The sequence below is a fragment of the Bombina bombina genome, chromosome 2, assembly GCF_027579735.1.
Source record: "Bombina bombina isolate aBomBom1 chromosome 2, aBomBom1.pri, whole genome shotgun sequence".
NCBI lineage: Eukaryota > Metazoa > Chordata > Amphibia > Anura > Bombinatoridae > Bombina > Bombina bombina.
The window spans coordinates 225,075,484-225,094,516 of NC_069500.1; positions in this window are offsets into that span (position 1 = coordinate 225,075,484).

Below are 19,033 nucleotides of genomic sequence, written 5' to 3' on the forward strand. Positions count from 1 at the left end.
ACATTAGCTAGTACACTGCTCTAGGCAACCATTTGTCCAATACAAAATCCTTCCTTCCCCCTTTCTTCTTTTATCCAAAAGCACTCCTGCTGGATTAAGGCTAGCTTCACTGGGATGCCATTTTCCCTGAGGGGGGACTTAAGTCCATAAGTTCATGCCGCTTCCTGACTTCCTGAACCAGGTCAGGGGCCTTTGATATGCGGATGATTTATATATATATACAGAAATGTTCATTTACCTTCACCCGCCTTCTCTAGGGCCCAGACTAGATTAGCCTCTTATGTCATGTGGGGGGAGAGACATAAATACCCACTTCTACTACTGCGAAATGCCAGGTGTGAGAAGGAATGTGAGCTTTATTGGGTTGCTATTAGAGCACAGTCCAGCAAAATCCTGAATATCCTGACTGACTTCACTGGGATGTGTAGATTTTGGGGGTAGGGCTTAGTAATAACACAGTTAATCTATTCCCAGGTTATAAAAGTTGTTATATTGCAAATTTTTATCCTTCCCTTATTTCCTCTCTCCTTTTTCTTTTTCTTGTTCTTGCCAACTCTTTTAGGGGAATGCAAACAGACTTCACCTACCCTCTTACACACCCAGACTTACACTCCAGGGGGACATAAATTACTGGATGTTAAATCTGATAAGGAAAAAAGTACTCCCCAAATTACACTTTTACTGGTATGGGAAAGTCCTCCAAAATGCTGTATAACTTTCTTGACCCAAATCCTGTGCTACAACATACTGGCAGGCACTAATTAGAGGAGGGCCAATAATATGTTTAAGAAACAGGGATCCTGTTAAGCAGTCAGCAACAAACTGTCCTTGGCCAGGGGACTTATTCAGGGCCAATTTAGAGTTACCGGATCAAGCACACGGCAGTGTGCTTTGAACGACTACCTCGCCGCTTCTCCGCTCCTTACTCCCACGGCCTCACTCAGGCGGGACCAGGCCGCCACGAGCTGTGTCGCCCTCGCAGAACTGAAGTGCAGGGGTGAGCCGGCCAGAGATGCTTGGATCGTGCCAGCGCTGTGAACTTCCGCCCGACTGGGTACTCCTCCTGCCGTATAGAAGCTGACCCGGCGGGCTGCTGGCACTAGCAAGCTACGCTGCGATGAACTCCTGGAGGCTCGTGGGCCTACACACCACGCTCACTGCTCACGCATGTCAGGCGCGCACGTCAGGGCTGCTGACGTCAGATCCGGAATCTCCGGTATTCACCCCCTGAAGATCTTCCTACCTTATCTTCACCATACCAGGTTCACCTATCAATCCAGAAGAGCTCCTCCGATGTCCTGATCCAAGCCCAAGCGGGGGGCTGAAGAGGTCCATGATCCGGCTGAAGTCATCATCCAAGCGGGAGCTGAAGAGGTCCATGATCCGGCTGAAGTCTTCATCCAAGCGGGAGCTGAAGAGGTCCATGATCCGGCTGAAGTCTTCTATCAACGGCATCTTCAATCTTCTTTCTTCGGGAGCCATCATCTTCCATCCGACGAGGAACATCCTCTTCTCCCGACGCCTACTCGCCGAATGACGGTTCCTTTAAATGACGTCATCCAAGATGGCGTCTCTCGAATTCCGATTGGCTGATAGGATTCTATCAGCCAATCGTAGGAATATTCTGATTGGCTGATGGAATCAGCCAATCAGAATCAAGTTCAATCCCATTGGCTGATCCAATCAGCCAATTGGATTGAACTTGATTCTGATTGGCTGATTCCATCAGCCAATCAGAATATTCCTACCTTAATTCCGATTGGCTGATAAAATCCTATCAGCCAATCGGAATTCGAGAGACGCCATCTTGGATGACGTCATTTAAAGGAACCGTCATTCGGCGAGTAGGCGTCGGGAGAAGAGGATGTTCCGCGTCGGATGGAAGATGATGGCTCTCGAAGAAAGAAGATTGAAGATGCCGTTGATAGAAGACTTCAGCCGGATCATGGACCTCTTCAGCTCCCGCTTGGATGAAGACTTCAGCCGGATCATGGACCTCTTCAGCTCCCGCTTGGATGATGACTTCAGCCGGATCATGGACCTCTTCAGCCCCCCGCTTGGGCTTGGATCAGGAGATCGGAGGAGCTCTTCTGGATCGATCGGTGAACCTGGTATGGTGAAGATAAGGTAGGAAGATCTTCAGGGGCTTAGTGTTAGGTTTATTTAAGGGGGGTTTGGGTTAGATTAGGGGTATGTGGGTGGTGGGTTGTAATGTTGGGGGGGTATTGCATGTGTTTTTTTTACAGGCAAAAGAGCTGAATTCTTTGGGGCATGCCCCGCAAAGGGCCCTGTTCAGGGCTGGTAAGGTAAAAGAGCTTTGAACTTTAGTAATTTAGAATAGGGTAGGGCATTTTTTATTTTGGGGGTCTTTGTTATTTTATTAGGGGGCTTAGAGTAGGTGTAATTAGTTTAAAATTGTTGTAATATTTTTCTGATGTTTGTAAATATTTTTTTATTTTTTTTAACTTAGTTCTTTTTTATTTTTTGTACTTTAGTTAGTTTATTTCATTGTATTTATTTGTAGATATTGTATTTAATTAATGTATTGATAGTGTAGTGTTAGGTTTAATTGTAGGTAATTGTAGGTATTTTATTTAATTAATTTATTGATAGTGTAGTGTTAGGTTTAATTGTAACTTAGGTTAGGATTTATTTTACAGGTAATTTTGTAATTATTTTAACTATTTAATAGCTATTGTACCTGGTTAAAATAAATACAAAGTTACCTGTAAAATAAATATAAATTCTAAAATAGCTATAATATAAATATAATTTATATTGTAGCTATATTAGGATTTATTTTACAGGTAAGTATTTAGCTTTGAATAGGAATAATTTATTTAATAAGAGTTAATTTCGTTAGATGTAAATTATATTTAACTTAGGGGGGTGTTAGTGTTAGGGTTAGACTTAGCTTTAGGGGTTAATACATTTATTAGAATAGCGGTGAGCTGCAGTCGGCAGATTAGGGGTTAATGTTTGAAGTTAGCTGTCGGCGATGTTAGGGAGGGCAGTTTAGGGGTTAATACTATTTATTATAGGGTTAGTGAGGCGGATTAGGGGTTAATAACTTTATTATAATAGCGGTGCGGTCCGGTCGGCAGATAAGGGGTTAATAAGTGTAGGCAGGTGGAGGCGACGTTGTGGAGGGCAGATTTGGGGTTAATAAATATAATATAGGGGTCGGCGTTGTTATGGGCAGCAGATTAGGGGTACATAAGGATAACGTAAGTAGCGGCACTTTGCGGTCGGCAGATTAGGGGTTAATTATTGTAGGTAGCTGGCGGCGACGTTGTGGGGGGCAGGTTAGGGGTTAATAAATATAATATAGGGGTCGGCGGTGTTAGGGGCAGCAGATTAGGGGTACATAAGTATAACGTAGGTGGCGGTCGGCAGATTAGGGGTTAAAAAAATTTAATTGAGTGGCGGCGATGTGAGGGGACCTCGGTTTAGGGGTACATAGGTAGTTTATGGGTGTTAGTGTACTTTAGAGTACAGTAGTTAAGAGCTTTATAAACCGGCGTTAGCCCAGAAAGCTCTTAACTACTGACTTTTTTCTGCGGCTGGAGTTTTGTCCTTAGAATTCTAACGCTCACTTCAGCCACGACTTTAAATACCGGAGTTAGAAAGATCCCATTGAAAAGATAGGATACGCAATTGACGTAAGGGGATCTGCGGTATGGAAAAGTCACGGCTGAAAAGTGAGCGTTAGACCCTTTTTTGACTGACTCCAAATACCGGCGGTAGCCTAAAACCAGCGTTAGGAGCCTCTAACGCTGGTTTTCACGGCTACCGCCAAACTCCAAATCTAGGCCTTTGTGTTTAATTCACATTGTGACACTTTTTTATTTGCATTATTGTAAACATTGTTGTCAACAGTGCTAAATATTTTTGAAGAGACAGAGTCTACCTAGATGTGCTCATCAGAAAAAAAAATGTTCCAGAGATAGCTGAAGACACAGCTTTATCTTTACACTTATCAACTCTGTCATCAACAGTGTGTTAAATCTTATTGTGCAATTTATCAAGAAGGGAATCAGGAATATCAGCTGTTCATGCCGTTCTTCTGTTTTATTGTGAGGATTCTGCTGGATGTTCCTTCCTGCAAAGAAAGGGGAGGAGTGTTTGGACACAGAAAAGGGGCTTATATACCCTTTGCTGTGTTCTGATTGGTTAAACTTTTCATTGTGTATTGCTTTGGTGCTGAGTTCAGTAAAGATCTGCCTTTTGTCTTTAATAAAATCATGATTAATCAGGCACTGAAGCTAGAATAATCTCCATTTTTAGCACCAAAACATTTGAGGCTAAGAATACAAGTGGCACGCTATTTAGCACTTTCGCTTGCATGCAAACACTGACACAAGTAAACGTTCAATTATATCATTAAAATGATTAATTATTTTATTATAAAATATTACAAGTTGAAAGTAAAATGTTTGCACAAGAGAAAAGCAATGCATGCTAACTTCAGATATCGCGACCATGCTAACTTCTCCTCCCCATAGACTTCAATGGAGAGGGCAAACTGGAAAATCCTAACACTTATCGCTCATGCTCTAACCTGACAGGCGTTAAACCTACAGCTATAACCCGAAGGTAGTAATGAATATTTTACGTTCCAATATTCTTCACATACAATACTATATTTTAAAATTGCTGAGAAGATTTTACACTATGAGGACTATTTAACAAATGTCTTGCGGACCTAATCCGACAGTGCGGATCAGGTCCGCAAGACATCGCTGAATGCAGAGAGCAATACGCTCTCCGTATTCAGCATTGCACCAGCAGCTCACAAGAGCTGCTGGTGCAACGCCGCCCCCTGCAGACTCGCGGCCAATGGGCCGCCAGCAGAGGGTGTCAATCAACCCGATCGTACTCGATCGGGTTGAATTCCGGCGATTCCTGTCCGTCTGCTCAGAGCAGGCGGACAGGGTTATGGAGCAGCGGTCTTTGTGACCGCTGCTCCATAACTTCTGTTTCTGGCGAGTCTAACGACTTGCCAGAAACACGGGCCGTCAACCTCCATTCGGAGCTTGATAGATAGGCCCCTATGTGTGTGTATGTGTGTGTGTGTTTTTTATGTTGTCACAGAGTGGATTGCAAGATAAACATTTAAAAATCATTGATACACCCCTTGGAAAGTCTGTTGGAATCCATGCAGTGACTAATGAGAGAAAGTTGTCAATGAAATTGCACGTTGACCTAGACAACCACTATGTAGAATGTTGCAGACTTTGGGAAATTTACCCTTACTTAAAGAGACTCACTCCAGTCTTTATTGCAATGCTATTTATTTTCCTTAATTTAATGTTGAATTTCTTGCAATTTTAAGATGTCTGAGTTTGAAGCTTTAACAAGGCTTACATGGTATGCACATTTCTGACTGCTGTTCAGGTAACTGATGTACAATTGTGTTCAACATGTCCAAAAAGTACCAGTGGCTTAACTAAGGGATAGTGTGTAATGGGGAACATGGGTCTCTTCAAATATAATACTCAATGGTAAATAATAGCAATACGATAGTAGAAACATCAGGAACAATTAAGACCAACAGGTACTATAGTCAATTAGTATATCACTAAGGATAGGCAATGGCACTACTCTTATTAGAGCAGAGGGAACACTATACAGGTTATAGCAGCGTATATTGTGAATTAGAATATGCTTGTGACTTGTGTTTAAAGTTGCTGAGTATCAAAACATACAAATTATATACAATTCCAGCAAAGAAGCTGGACAGGATACTATAGTAAGCACTCTTTCCTCTTGTGTGGAGGTTAAGTACGTGTTAGGATACTTTAAAATGTAAAACTTTATTAATTTCCATTAAAATGGGTTACAATAAATCTTTAAAAACAAATGCAGCAAGTAAGCATATATAAGGTCATATAATTCCCTTACACAGTTAAGTATGTGACTATTCTAGGCTGCTAATGGGAGGGCTTTATAGTGGGATTATAAAGCAGTTCCCCTGGGATTGCAATTCATCCACTTTGATTATACTCAAAGATTTAGTTAAGGCTCACGACAGTGAGGTAATCTGTTGCGGTGGAATTAAAATAATACCTGCACCGCAATGGGTCTTGGATATTTATGTACTATGACCTGATAAATATAAATCGCAATGATTATAAGGAATGGAATAATGAGACAGATATTGTGTGAATATCACAGGTCTTGTGTCCTTGTGTGTTTATAAACATAGGCCTGGATTACGAGTTGTGCGTTAGGGTTAAAAAGCAGCGTTAAGAGGTCCTAACGCTGCTTTTTAACGCCCGCTGGTATTACGAGTCTTGCAGATACAGGTGTACCGCTACCTTTTTTGGCCAGACTCGGAAATACCACAAATCCATTTATGTCAATTGCGTATCATATATTTTCATTGGGACTTGTACAGTGCCGGTATTACGAGTCTGACCAAAAGTGAGCGGTACACCCTCTCCTATCAAGACTGGTACCGCATTTAAAAGTCAGTAGTTAAGAGTTTTACATTACAACGTCGTAGCATAAAACTCTTAACTAAAGTGCTAAAAAGTACACTAACACGCATAAACTACCAATTAACCCCTAAACCGAGCCCCCCCCCCCCCCACATCGCAAACACTAAAATAATTTTTCTAACCCCTAATCTGCCGAACCGGACATCGCCTGCCACTATAATAAACATATTAACCCATAAACTGCCGTCCCTAACATCGCCACCACCTACCTACATTATTAACCGCTAATCTGCCGCCCCCAATGTCGCCATCACTATATTAAATGTATTAACCCCTAAACCTAAGTCTAACCCTAACCCTAACACCCCCTAACTTAAATATAATTACAATAAATCTAAATAAAATTACTATCATTAACTAAATCATTCTTATTTAAAACTATATACTTACCTGTAAAATAAACCCTAAGCTAGCTACAATATAACTAATAGTTACATTGTAGCTAGCTTAGGGTTTATTTTTATTTTACAGGCAACTTTGTATTTATTTTAACTAGGTACAATAGTTATTAAATAGTTAGTAACTATTTAATAACTACCTAATTAAAATAAAGACAAATTGACATGTAAAATAAAACCTAACCTAAGTTACACTAACACCTAACACTACACTATAATTAAATAAATTAAATCAGCCAATAGGATTGAGCTGGCATTCTATTGGCTGTTCCAATCAGTCAATAGAATGCCAGTTCAATCAAATTGGCTGATTGCATCAGCCAATAGGATTTTTTCTACCTTAATTCCGATTGGCTGATAGAATTCTATCAGCCAATCGGAATGTAATGGACGCTATCTTGGATGATGTCATTTAAAGGAACCTTCATTCAGTTGTCGGCCATCTTCAGAAGAGGATGCTCCGCGTCGGATGTCTTGAAGATGGACTCGCTCCGTGCCGGATGGATGAAGATAGAAGATGCCGTCTGGATGAAGACTACTGCCCGTCTGGAGGACCACTTCTGCCTGGTTGGATGAAGACTTCTGCCGTCTGGAGGACCACTTCTGCCCGGTTGGATGAAGACTTCTGCCCGTCTGGAGGACCACTTCTGCCTGGTTGGATGAAGACGTCTCCCGGTAAGGTGATCTTCAAGGGGTTAGTGTTAGGTTTTTTTAAGGGGGATTGGGTGGGTTTTAGAGTAGGGTTGGCTGTGTGGGTGGTGGGTTTTAATGTTGGGGGGGTATTTGTACTTTTTTTTTACAGGTAAAAGAGCTAAATACTTTGGGGGCAATGCCCCACAAAAGGCCCTTTTAAGGGTTATTTGTAATTTAGTGTAGGGTAGGGCTTTTTTTTATTTTGGGGGGCTTTTTTATTTTGTTAGGGGGATTATATTAGGTGTAATTGGTTTAAACATCTTGTAATTTCTTTATTATTTTCTGAAATTTTGTGTTTGTTTTTTGTACTTTAGATCATTTTATTTAATTGTAATTAATTGTATTTAATTTAGGTAATTAATTTAATTGTACTGTAGTGTTAGGTGTAATTGTAACTTAGGTTAGGTTTTATTTTACAGGTAAATGTGTCTTTATTTTAACTAGGTAGTTATTAAATAGTTAATAACTATTTAATAACTATTGTACCTAGTTAAAATAAATACAAAGTTGCCTGTAAAATAAAAATAAACCCTAAGCTAGCTACAATGTAACTATTAGGGTTTATTTTATAGGTAAGTATTTAGTTTTAAATAGGAATTATTTAGTTAATTGTAGTCATTTTATTTAGATTTATTTAAATTATATTTAAATTAGGTGGGGTTAGGGTTAGATTTAGGGGTTAATAACTTTATTATAGTGGCGGCGACGTTGGGGGCGGCAGATTAGGGGTTAATAAATGTAGGTAGGTGGCGGCGATGTTAGGGCCAGCAGATTAGGGGTTATTTACAGCTAGATTACGAGTTCGGCATTAGCTTTAAAAAGCAGCGTTAAGGGGTCCTAACGCTGCTTTTTAACACCCGCTGGTATTACGAGTCAGGCAGGAAAGGGTCTACCGCTCACTTTTTTTCTGCGACTTTTCCATACTGCAAATCCACTTATATCAATTGTGTATCCTATCTTTTTAATGGGATTTTCCTAACGCTGGTATTACAAGTCTTGGAAGAAGTGAGCGGTACAGCCTCTACATCCAAGACTCCTACATATAAAAGTCAGTAGTTAAGAGTTTTATGGGCTAACGCCGGAACATAAAGCTCTTAACTAAAGTGCTAAAAAGTACACTAACACCCATAAACTACCTATTAACCCCTAAACCGAGCCCCCCCCCCCCACATCGCAAACACTAAAATAAAAATTATTAACCCCTAATCTGCCGACCGGACATCGCCGCCACCTACATTATACCTATGAACCCCTAATCTGCTACCCCTAACATCACCGACACCTACATTATATTTATTAACCCCTAATCTGCCCCCCCCCCCAACGTCGCTGCCATCTACCTACACTTATTAACCCCTAATCTGCCGACCGGACATCGCCGCCACTATAATAAATGTATTAACCCCTAAACCGCCGCACTCCCACCTCGCAAACACTATAATAAATTTTATTAACCCCTAATCTGCCATCCCTAACATCGCCGCCACTTACGTACAATTATTAACCCCTAATCTTCGGCCCCAACGTCGCCGCTACTATAATAAAGTTATTAACCCCTAAACCTAAGTCTAACCCTAACACCCCCCCTAAGTTAAATATAATTTAAATAAATCTAAATAAAATTACTATAATTAAATAAATTAATCCTATTTAAAACTAAATACTTACCTATAAAATAAACCCTAATATAGCTACAATATAACTAATAGTTACATTGTAGCTATTTTAGGATTTATATTTATTTTACAGGCAACTTTGTATTTATTTTAACTAGGTACAATAGCTATTAAATAGTTAATAACTATTTAATAGCTACCTAGTTAAAATAATTACAAAATTACCTGTAAAATAAATCCTAACCTAAGTTACAAATACACCTAACACTACACTATCAATAGAATTGCGAGGTCAATTCTATTGGCTGATCCAATCAGCCAATCGGATTGAACTTCAATCCGATTGGCTGATTAAATCCACCAATCGGATTTTTGCTACCTTAATTCCGATTGGCTGATAGAATCCTATCAGCCAATCGAAATTCGAGGGACGCCATCTTGGATGACGTCATTTAAAGGAACCTTCATTCTGCGTTAGGACTTCAATTGAAGAGGATGGCTCCGCGTCGGCTGGATAGAAGATGGCTCCGCTCCGCTCTGGAAGGATGATAGAAGATGCCATCTGGATGGAGATGTCTGCCGTTCCAGATGTCCTCTTCTGCCGCCCTCGATGCCCGGCTGGGTGAACACGGCTCAAGGTAGGGTGATCTTCAGTGGGGTAGTGTTAGATTTTTTTAAGGGGGGATAGGGTGGGTTTTAGAGTAGGGGTGTGTGGGTGGTGGGTTGTAATGTTGGGGGGGTATTGTATTTCTTTTTTTTACAGGTAAAAGAGCTGATTACTTTGGGGCAATGCCCCACAAAAAGCCCTTTTAAGGGCTGGTAAAAGAGCTTTAGGATAGGGAATTTTATTATTTTGGGGGGCTTTTTTATATTATTAGGGGGCTTAGATTAGGTGTAATTAGATTAAACTTATTGTAGTATTTTTTTATTTTTTTAAATTTAGTGTTATTTTTTTTTGTAATATAGTTTAGTTTATTTAATTATATTTTATTTTAGATAATTGTAGTTAATTTATTTAATTAATTGATTGATAGTGTAGTGTTAGGTATATTTGTAACTTATGTTAGGATTTATTTTACAGGTAATTTTGTAATTATTTTAACTAGGTAGTTATTAAATAGTTATTAACTATTTAATAGCTATTGTACCTAGTTAAAATAAATACAAAGTTGTAAAATAATATAAATCCTAAAATAGCTACAATGTAACTATTAATTATATTGTAGCTATATTAGGGTTTATTTTATAGGTAAGTATTTAGTTTTAAATAGGATTAATTTATTTAATTATAGAAATTTTATTTAGATTTATTAAAAATAGATTTGTTAGGGGGTGTTAGGGTTAAACTTAGGTTTAGGGGTTAATACATTTAATATAGTAGCGGCGACGATGGGGCAGCAGATTAGGGGTTAATAATTGTAGGTAGGTGGCGGCGACGTTGGGGGCGGCAGATTAGCAGATTAGGGGTTAATAAATATAATATAGGTGTCGGTGATGTTAGGGGCAGCAGATTAGGGGTTCATAGGGATAATGTAGGTGGCGGTGGTGTCCGGAGCGGCAGATTAGGGGTTAATAGTATAATGCAGGTGTCGACAATGTCAGGGGTGGCAGATTAGAGGTTAATAAGTGTAAGATTAGGGGTGTTTAGACTCGGGGTTCATGTTAGGGTGTTAGGTGTAGACATAAAAAGTATTTTCCCATATGAATCAATGGGGCTGCGTTAGGAGCTTTACGCTGCTTTTTTGCAGGTGTTAGGTTTTTTCCCATAGGAAACAATGGGGCTGCGTTAAGAGCTGAATGCTGCTTTTTTGCAGGTGTTAGGTTTTTATTCAGCCAGCTCAGCCCCATTGTATCCAATGGGGAAATCGTGCACAAGCACGTTTTGCCAGCTTACCGCTATCGTAAGCAACGCTGGTATTACAGGGAGAAGTGGCGCTAAATTTGCTCAATGCTCACTTTTCTGAGGCTAACGCAGCCATTCAGAAAACTTGTAATACCAGCATTGTTTAAAGTGTGCGCTGGAAAAAAAAAGGCTTGTTAGCTACGCAAGTTGTTACCGACAAAACTTGTAATCTAGCGTTAGTTAATTGTAGTAATTTTATTTAGATTTATTTTAATTATATTTAAGTTAGGGGGTGTTAGGGTTAGAGTTAGATTTAGGTTTAGGGGTTAATAACTTTAATATAGTGGCGGCGACGTTGGGGGGGGGCAGATTAGGGGTTAATAAATGTAGGTAGGTTGCGGCGACATTGGGGGTGGCAGAGTAGGGGTTAATAAATAAAATGTAGGTGTCAGCGATGTTGGGGGCAGCAGATTAGGGGTTCATAAGTATAATGTAGGTTGCGGCGGTGTCCGGAGTGGCAGATTAGGGGTTAATAATATAAAGCAGGTGTCGGCGATGTCAGGGGCGGCAGATTAGGGGTTAATAAGTGTAAGATTAGGGGTGTTTAGACTCGGGGTTCATGTTAGGGTGTTAGGTGTAGACATAAAAAGTATTTTCCCATATGAATCAATGGGGCTGCGTTAGGAGCTTTACGCTGCTTTTTTGCGGGTGTTTTTTTTTCAGCCAGCTCTCCCCCATTGATTCCTATGGGGAAATCGTGCATGAGCACGTTTAGCCAGCTCACCACTAACGTAAGCAGTGTTGGTATTGAGGTGAGATGTGGAGCAAAATTTTGCTCTATGCTCACTTTGGTTTGTAAAAACCCGTAATACCAGCGCTGTCTGTAAGTGAGCGGTGAGCATAAACTGCTCGTTAGCACCGCACAGTTTCTAACGCAAAACTCATAATCTAGGCAAGTGTTTCCATCTAAGAGTATTAAATCACAAGCCGTAAAGTTAATCTACTTCCATTATAATTATATTGTAGAGCGATTGTAATCTTATTAATTGTGCATATATGTGCAGCCAATGGCAGTTATAAAAAGTAGCAAAGTTGTATCCAAAAAATATCACAGTATCAACTTAGCTATTATCATTGGTTAGACAGTGTTGCACAACAGCATTATTCTAACTCCCCATTAGTTAAGGCTCTATAAGGAATAGTCACAAATACAGCGTGTTGAATTACTGAGATACAGTCGATAAATAAATATTGGCCACAGCTGCTTATCTCAGCGATAGGTAGCTGTTATATCAATAAGACTGTGCCCAGATTCTGTATCAACCCAGTAAATGGAATTGCTTCACATGAGGTTTAGATATTATGTATTTTGCTTGTTAGCTGACTAAATTAAAAGACAGAATACCCATAGAACCTGTGCAGTTCACCTAAACTGCTAGTTATAAAGTCATCCCATTAGCAGCCTAGAATATTCACATACTTCACTGTGTGAGGGAATTATACAACCTTTTATATGCTTTACTGCTGCATTTCTTTTTAAAGTTCTATTGTTACCCATTTTAATGGAAATTAATAAAGCTTGAAATTTTAAAGTATCCTAACACGTACTTAACCTCCACACAAGAGGAAAGAGTGCTTACTATAGTATCCTGTCCAGCTTCTTTGCTGGAATTGTATATAATTACTACAGTCAATATAGGTATTATAGCCAGGTAAAACATTATCAGGTATAAATGGCAAATATCAAACCAGCAGGTACTGTAAGCAGGTAACAGATTAGCAGGTAAGAAAGGCAGATAACAGACCAGTAGGTACTATAAGCAGGTAACAGACTGACAGGTAAGAAAGGCAGATAACAGACCAGTAGGTACTATAAGCAGGTAACAGACTGACAGGTAAGAAAGGCAGATAACAGACCAGTAGGTACTATAAGCAGGTAACAGACTAGCAGGTAACAAAGGCAGATAACAGACCAGTAGGTACTATAAGCAGGTAACAGACTAGCAGGTAACAAAGGCAGATAACAGACCACTAGGTACTATAAGCAGGTAACATACAAGCAGGTAAGAAAGGCAGATAGCAGACCACTAGGTACTATAAGCAGGTAACAGACTAGCAGGTAAGAAAGGCAGATAGCAGACCAGTAGGTACTATAAGCAGGTAGCAGACTAGCAGGTAACAAAACAGATAACAGACCAGTAGGTACTTTAGGCAGGTAGCAGACTAGCAGGTAAGAAAGGCAAATAACAGACCAGTAGGTACTATAAGCAGGTAACAGACTAGCAGGTAACAAAGGCAGATAGCAGACCAGTAGGTACTATAAGCAGGTAGCAGACTAGCAGGTAACAAAACAGATAACAGACCAGTAGGTACTTTAGGCAGGTAGCAGACTAGCAGGTAAGAAAGGCAAATAACAGACCAGTAGGTACTATAAGCAGGTAACAGACTAGCAGGTAACAAAGGCAGATAGCAGACCAGTAGGTACTATAAGCAGGTAGCAGACTAGCAGGTAACAAAACAGATAACAGACCAGTAGGTACTTTAGGCAGGTAGCAGACTAGCAGGTAAGAAAGGCAAATAACAGACCAGTAGGTACTATAAGCAGGTAACAGACTAGCAGGTAACAAAGGCAGATAACAGACCAGTAGGTACTATAAGCAGGTAACAGACTAGCAGGTAACAAAGGCAGATAACAGACCAGTAGGTACTATAAGCAGGTAACAGACAAGCAGGTAAGAAAGGCAGAAAACAGTATAATTAAAAATATACTGTATTAAAGAGGCAGTAAACTTACATACTAATGTTATATAATTCTGCACATAGTTTAGAATTATATAAAATTAGCTTACCGGCACATTTATACTTTCAATTATTTCAGAGAAATTGTATGTAAAAACCTAATTTTACCAGAACGCCGCTCTTTGCTCTACTGAGCGGGTCTGGTCTAGTAGCGGGAGCGAGCTACATTCATTTTAATGGCGCGACTGGGCACACTGTGACTAGACAGTGTTGCCGCAATGCACTGTGTAAAAACCAGACCCGCTCATAGAGCAAGGAGCGTCGTTCTGGTAAAATGATTTTTTTACATACAATTTCTCTGAAATAATTGAAAGTATAAATGTAAGTTTACTGCCCCTTTAAATACAGTATGTATTTACTGTAAATATTTTACATGACAATGTTCTTCGCATAGGGGAATATGTTCTTTGTATTTTTAAATAGATAGAATTCAAAACGAAACACATTTTTTAAACATTTTGCAACAAATGTAAATGTTCCTTTGCTGCAGGTGACACAGTGTCACAAGTAGGCTAACACATTATACCTTATATGCTTATACCTCTAGCACGCTGGGAGAGCCAAGCTAATACAGTGCCTTCTTCACCGAGTCCAGGGCTCTCTCCTTTAGCGCAGGCTCTGGGATCCGCAACATTAAGCCTCCTATTAGCGCATCCCTGGGCTTAGTGAAGACAGCTAGGGATTAGAGTGGCTCCCCAGCATGCTAGAGGTAAGTATATCACCTTTAGAAGCTAATTTAAAGGAAACTAATATATACTAGCACATTTTGTTAGTATATATTTGTTTTCTTTAAATTAGCTGGTGTATTCATTTGGATAGCTGTATTTTTATTACGAATATGCATTTGTAACAAACCAAATGCACGTCTAGCAAATACTAACAGATATTAGGCAGTAAGGAATAAAAGTTTTACTGTTGACCTCTGTTTGTACTTCTAATGTACGTTCTGTTTGACTAAATGTCTTCAACTTTTTATACAAACAACCTTGTTCATAACGGGAAATGATGAATGTAAATACAATTATTTGTATTATTGTCATGGGAAACCCTGGCTGTGTCCATGTAATATGTGTGTTTGCATGTATGTATGTGTGAGTGTGATGTATGTATTAGTGTGTGTCTGCACTGTATGTATGCGTGTGTCTGTATGTGTATTTGTGTGAGTGTGTCTGCATGTGTGTGTATGTATATATGTGTCATTGATTGTTTGAATGCATGTATAAATGTGTGATTGTATATGCATAGGTGTGTGAGTTTGTATGCATGTGTGTGTATGTATGTGTGTTTGTATATATATATATATGTGATTGTGTATGCATAGGTGTGTAAGTTTGTATGCATGTGTGTGTATATGTATGTATGTGTGTTTGTATATATATATATATATATATATATATATATATATATATATATATATATATATGTGATTGTGTATGCATAGGTGTGTAAGTTTGTATGCATGTGTGTGTATATGTATGTATGTGTGTTTGTATATATATATGTGATTGTATATGCATAGGTGTGTAAGTTTGTATGCATGTGTGTGTATATGTATGTATGTGTGTTTGTATATATATATATATATGTGATTGTGTATGCATAGGTGTGTAAGAAGTTTGTATGCATGTGTGTGTATATGTATGTATGTGTGTTACTTTGTATATATGTGTGATTGTGTAAGTGTGTGTGTGAGTGTGCATGTATGTATGTTGGAAAACAGAAAGAAAATGGCTCATAGTGTAGTATTCCTGCAGAGAAATTAGATGAACAGGTACTCACAAGAGTACTGGCACCCTTAGCGAAAAAGGTGCAAACAGGCAGGCTGACCTTTATACAGCAGTCAGCTCGCTGGAACATCGGTCTCCTTATGTTCAGCAGGGAAGCTGGTCGGATATCTGCAGCAAACAGTTCTCCCTGGAATGATGGACGTCTGCAGCAAACTAATCTCTTGGGCCGATGGAAGGTTTGTCACCTCCGGTGTCTGGTCAGACTCCCGCTATCTGTTAAAGGCTTAGGTTACAATAGTGGTTGCAACAGATAGATACTGTTGTAGCGACTGGTGTCTCCGATATTAAAATTGTAGCAAAAAGATGTAAAAGCACTTGAAAAGTGATTAAAAGAAAAAAAACACATCCGTGTATGAAAAATAAAACAATTTTAATGATCTTAGCAACATGTTTCTCAGCCTCAGCTGTGGTCGTTTCCTCAGGCTAAATACAATGTAAATACAATGTATGTATGTGTGTGTGTGTGTGATTGTGTATTTCTTTACATTTTAGTTGCTTAGCTAAAAAGGCCATATGACAGACCCCTCTGTCAACCTCCCTACGGATTATGGATTCAGGCATTATGTTAAGTCACCCTGTGCCCATTATAGGTACAGGGTGCAAATCCAACAGTACTGGAGGGGTTAACTTCAGTTTTGAGTAACTGTTGTTGGAGGGGTTAACTTCAGTTTTGAGTAACTGTTTTGTCAAAGACAGTTGGAGTTGTTTTTGAACCAGAAGTAAGCAGGAGAAGGACTATAAACAAGTATATGAGCAAAAGGACCTGATTTTAAAGAAAACACAGAGCTCTGAGAGTTGAAGGAGAGTGTGAACCAGGTGGAAGACCTGCATTAATACCGGGCATACAGCCCTCAATAAAGTAGATTCTGTTTTACCCTCAAGATGGAGCTTGGTCTCGTGTTTGTGGGGAAATTAACTGGATTCGTGTGTTGCTGATCCCATATTCAGGGCATCTTTCATCTGGTATTAACCCTCGATAACAGGGTTATACCATAACAGGCCACATACTGCACGCTGTTCAAAAAAATTAGAGGGGGCGTTGTATTAATTAGAAAGAACATTACAGAATATACACAGTGCATGGGTGTTGCTCATTGCAAACATCAGGGATAAGCCTTCATGGAAGGTACATGTTGTTAGACAGTGGGTTTAACCATTAGTATTGAGCAAAGTCCACAAAAGATTAATTTAATAATCCCCTCACTTGTGTGGAATGCTGATGCATAAAAAAATAAAGAATTAAAGTGATGGTAAATTCTCCAGCATAAAGTCACATATTATGAAAACTCCTGTAGTATTGATCTGCTTTTAGAATTAAAAAGTCCAATCTACCTTTAATAATTAAGGTTTTTCTCTGGCTCCATTAATTGCTGTAATGCAGCGTCTGTCACAGAATTTCTCTCTGACTTGTTTGACTGGCCGTTGTTTTAGCCTCAAAATGGGCCTCATGTAAAGTATTGACAGCATGCTCCCGTGCTTGTAACTCTGACTGCACGAAGAACTGTGCATGCGCAACTCGCAACGCTGTTTGCACATCAGAAACAGTAGACAGTGATTTTCTTTACATGGGGCGCATGTAAAGGAATTTACCATCACTTCAAATACCTTTCTGACAAGGGGTTTGTTTTAGCTTGTAACAATCGGGGTCATGAAAAATGTTTCCAATATAAAAAGGGGTTTAGAGCACTAATGCAAAGCATTTTTGAGTTTCTTGCCTCTATTGTCAGGCTGATTTAATACCCCAGAATGCATTTAAATCAGCAGATTTAGGTTGTTTGTCAGGGAGCTGAGGATGGGTTATCAGCTGAGGAAGAAGCTGAAATGATTGACTATCACACAGCATAGAGTTTTACTACACAGCCTGTTTAAATACTACCTATACTACCTGTTGTAATACAGGACACCTTGCAACTTGATGGGCTGTGGGTAACCATCAGGCTTCAAAGACTTACTATATCCAAATTGCAATAGATTCATTTATAGGGCTCCTTCTTATTCCAACCCTGTTTTCTGAACACAAAACTTCCATAGACCTCTCTACAGCCGTTTAAACTGATATCTACAATAACAATGGCGTAATATAAATGTTGATTGCTCTAGTCTTGTTGAAGATGAGCTCTGCTCTCTCATCAGAACAAGATATTTATTTTCTTGTTCATGACAAGGCTACTTAATTTTCAAAGATGAAAAGGCTACTTCTCAAAAATCACTGAAAATGAGAAGTGATTTAATGTGAAAATTGATTCTAATTTATTCTGGCAAATTATTAGTCTAATTGCTACAGTGCAGTTAATCAATATTGGTTTGCACATGCCACATGTACTGTTATCTCTTTATTCACTGTGCAAATCACTCAAATAGAAAAAAATATTAAACTGTTTGTGAGCTGTTTCCAAGGAAACCTTTTTTTCAAATTCTGATCAACCACCTGTGCTCTCATTTTGAAAAACAATGTCTAATTCATGTGATGACTTGCCAGTCTAAAGAAGGCAGCTTTTACCACAATGTTACTTAGATTTAGGGTTATTGAAATATGTTCATGCAGATGTGAGCCTTAAACATTTTTGCCCTTTTGGTAAAGTAGAACAAAATGTAAATTAACTCCTCTAAGGTACATTTAACAGCTGTTTCCTTTGTTTACAAAACAATGCTTGTCCCTTTAACCCTTTAAGGACACAGCTTTCAGTTTGCTCAATTGTTTTATGACGGAAAAATTCCGTCATATGTCCTTAAGAGGTTAAAAAGGCTGAAAAGCATATTCTGTAACCTAGGTTTTTTAAAAGATACAAATTGTCGAAAACTAGCTATTTGATTTGCAGCATTTTGAAAACCAAATCTAGGTTATGGAGTTTGCTTTGGGCCTCTCTAGGATGTGGGAACAGCCAGGTTTAACAAAAAAAGAAGAGGTGTTTAATATAGAAAAATGCCAGGATTTTATACTCTCCCTATTTAAATGCACTTAAGAATCAGAATTAGATTTTCATGATTCAAATAGAGCATACAATGTTAAAAAATCCAAAGTACTTTTGTATCAGTATGTTCTTATGGAAAGAGGATACATTTCAACAAATATATACCAAGTGAAAGAAGAATATTTGAACAGGATTAAACTGGAAAGTTTTTTTAGCGGAAAAGAGGTATCTAAATTGTTGAACATCTTAAAGGGACACTGAACCCAAATTTTTTCTTTCATGATTCAGATAGAGGATGCAATTTTAAGCAACTTTCTAATTTACTCCTATTATCAATTTTTCTTCATTCTCTTGCTCTCTTTATTTGAAAAGCAAGGATGTAAGTTTAGAAGCTGGCCCATTTTTGGCTCACAACCTAGGTTGTGCTTGCTGATTGGTGGCTAAATGCACTCTCCAATAAAGTGCTGTCTAAGGGTCTGAAC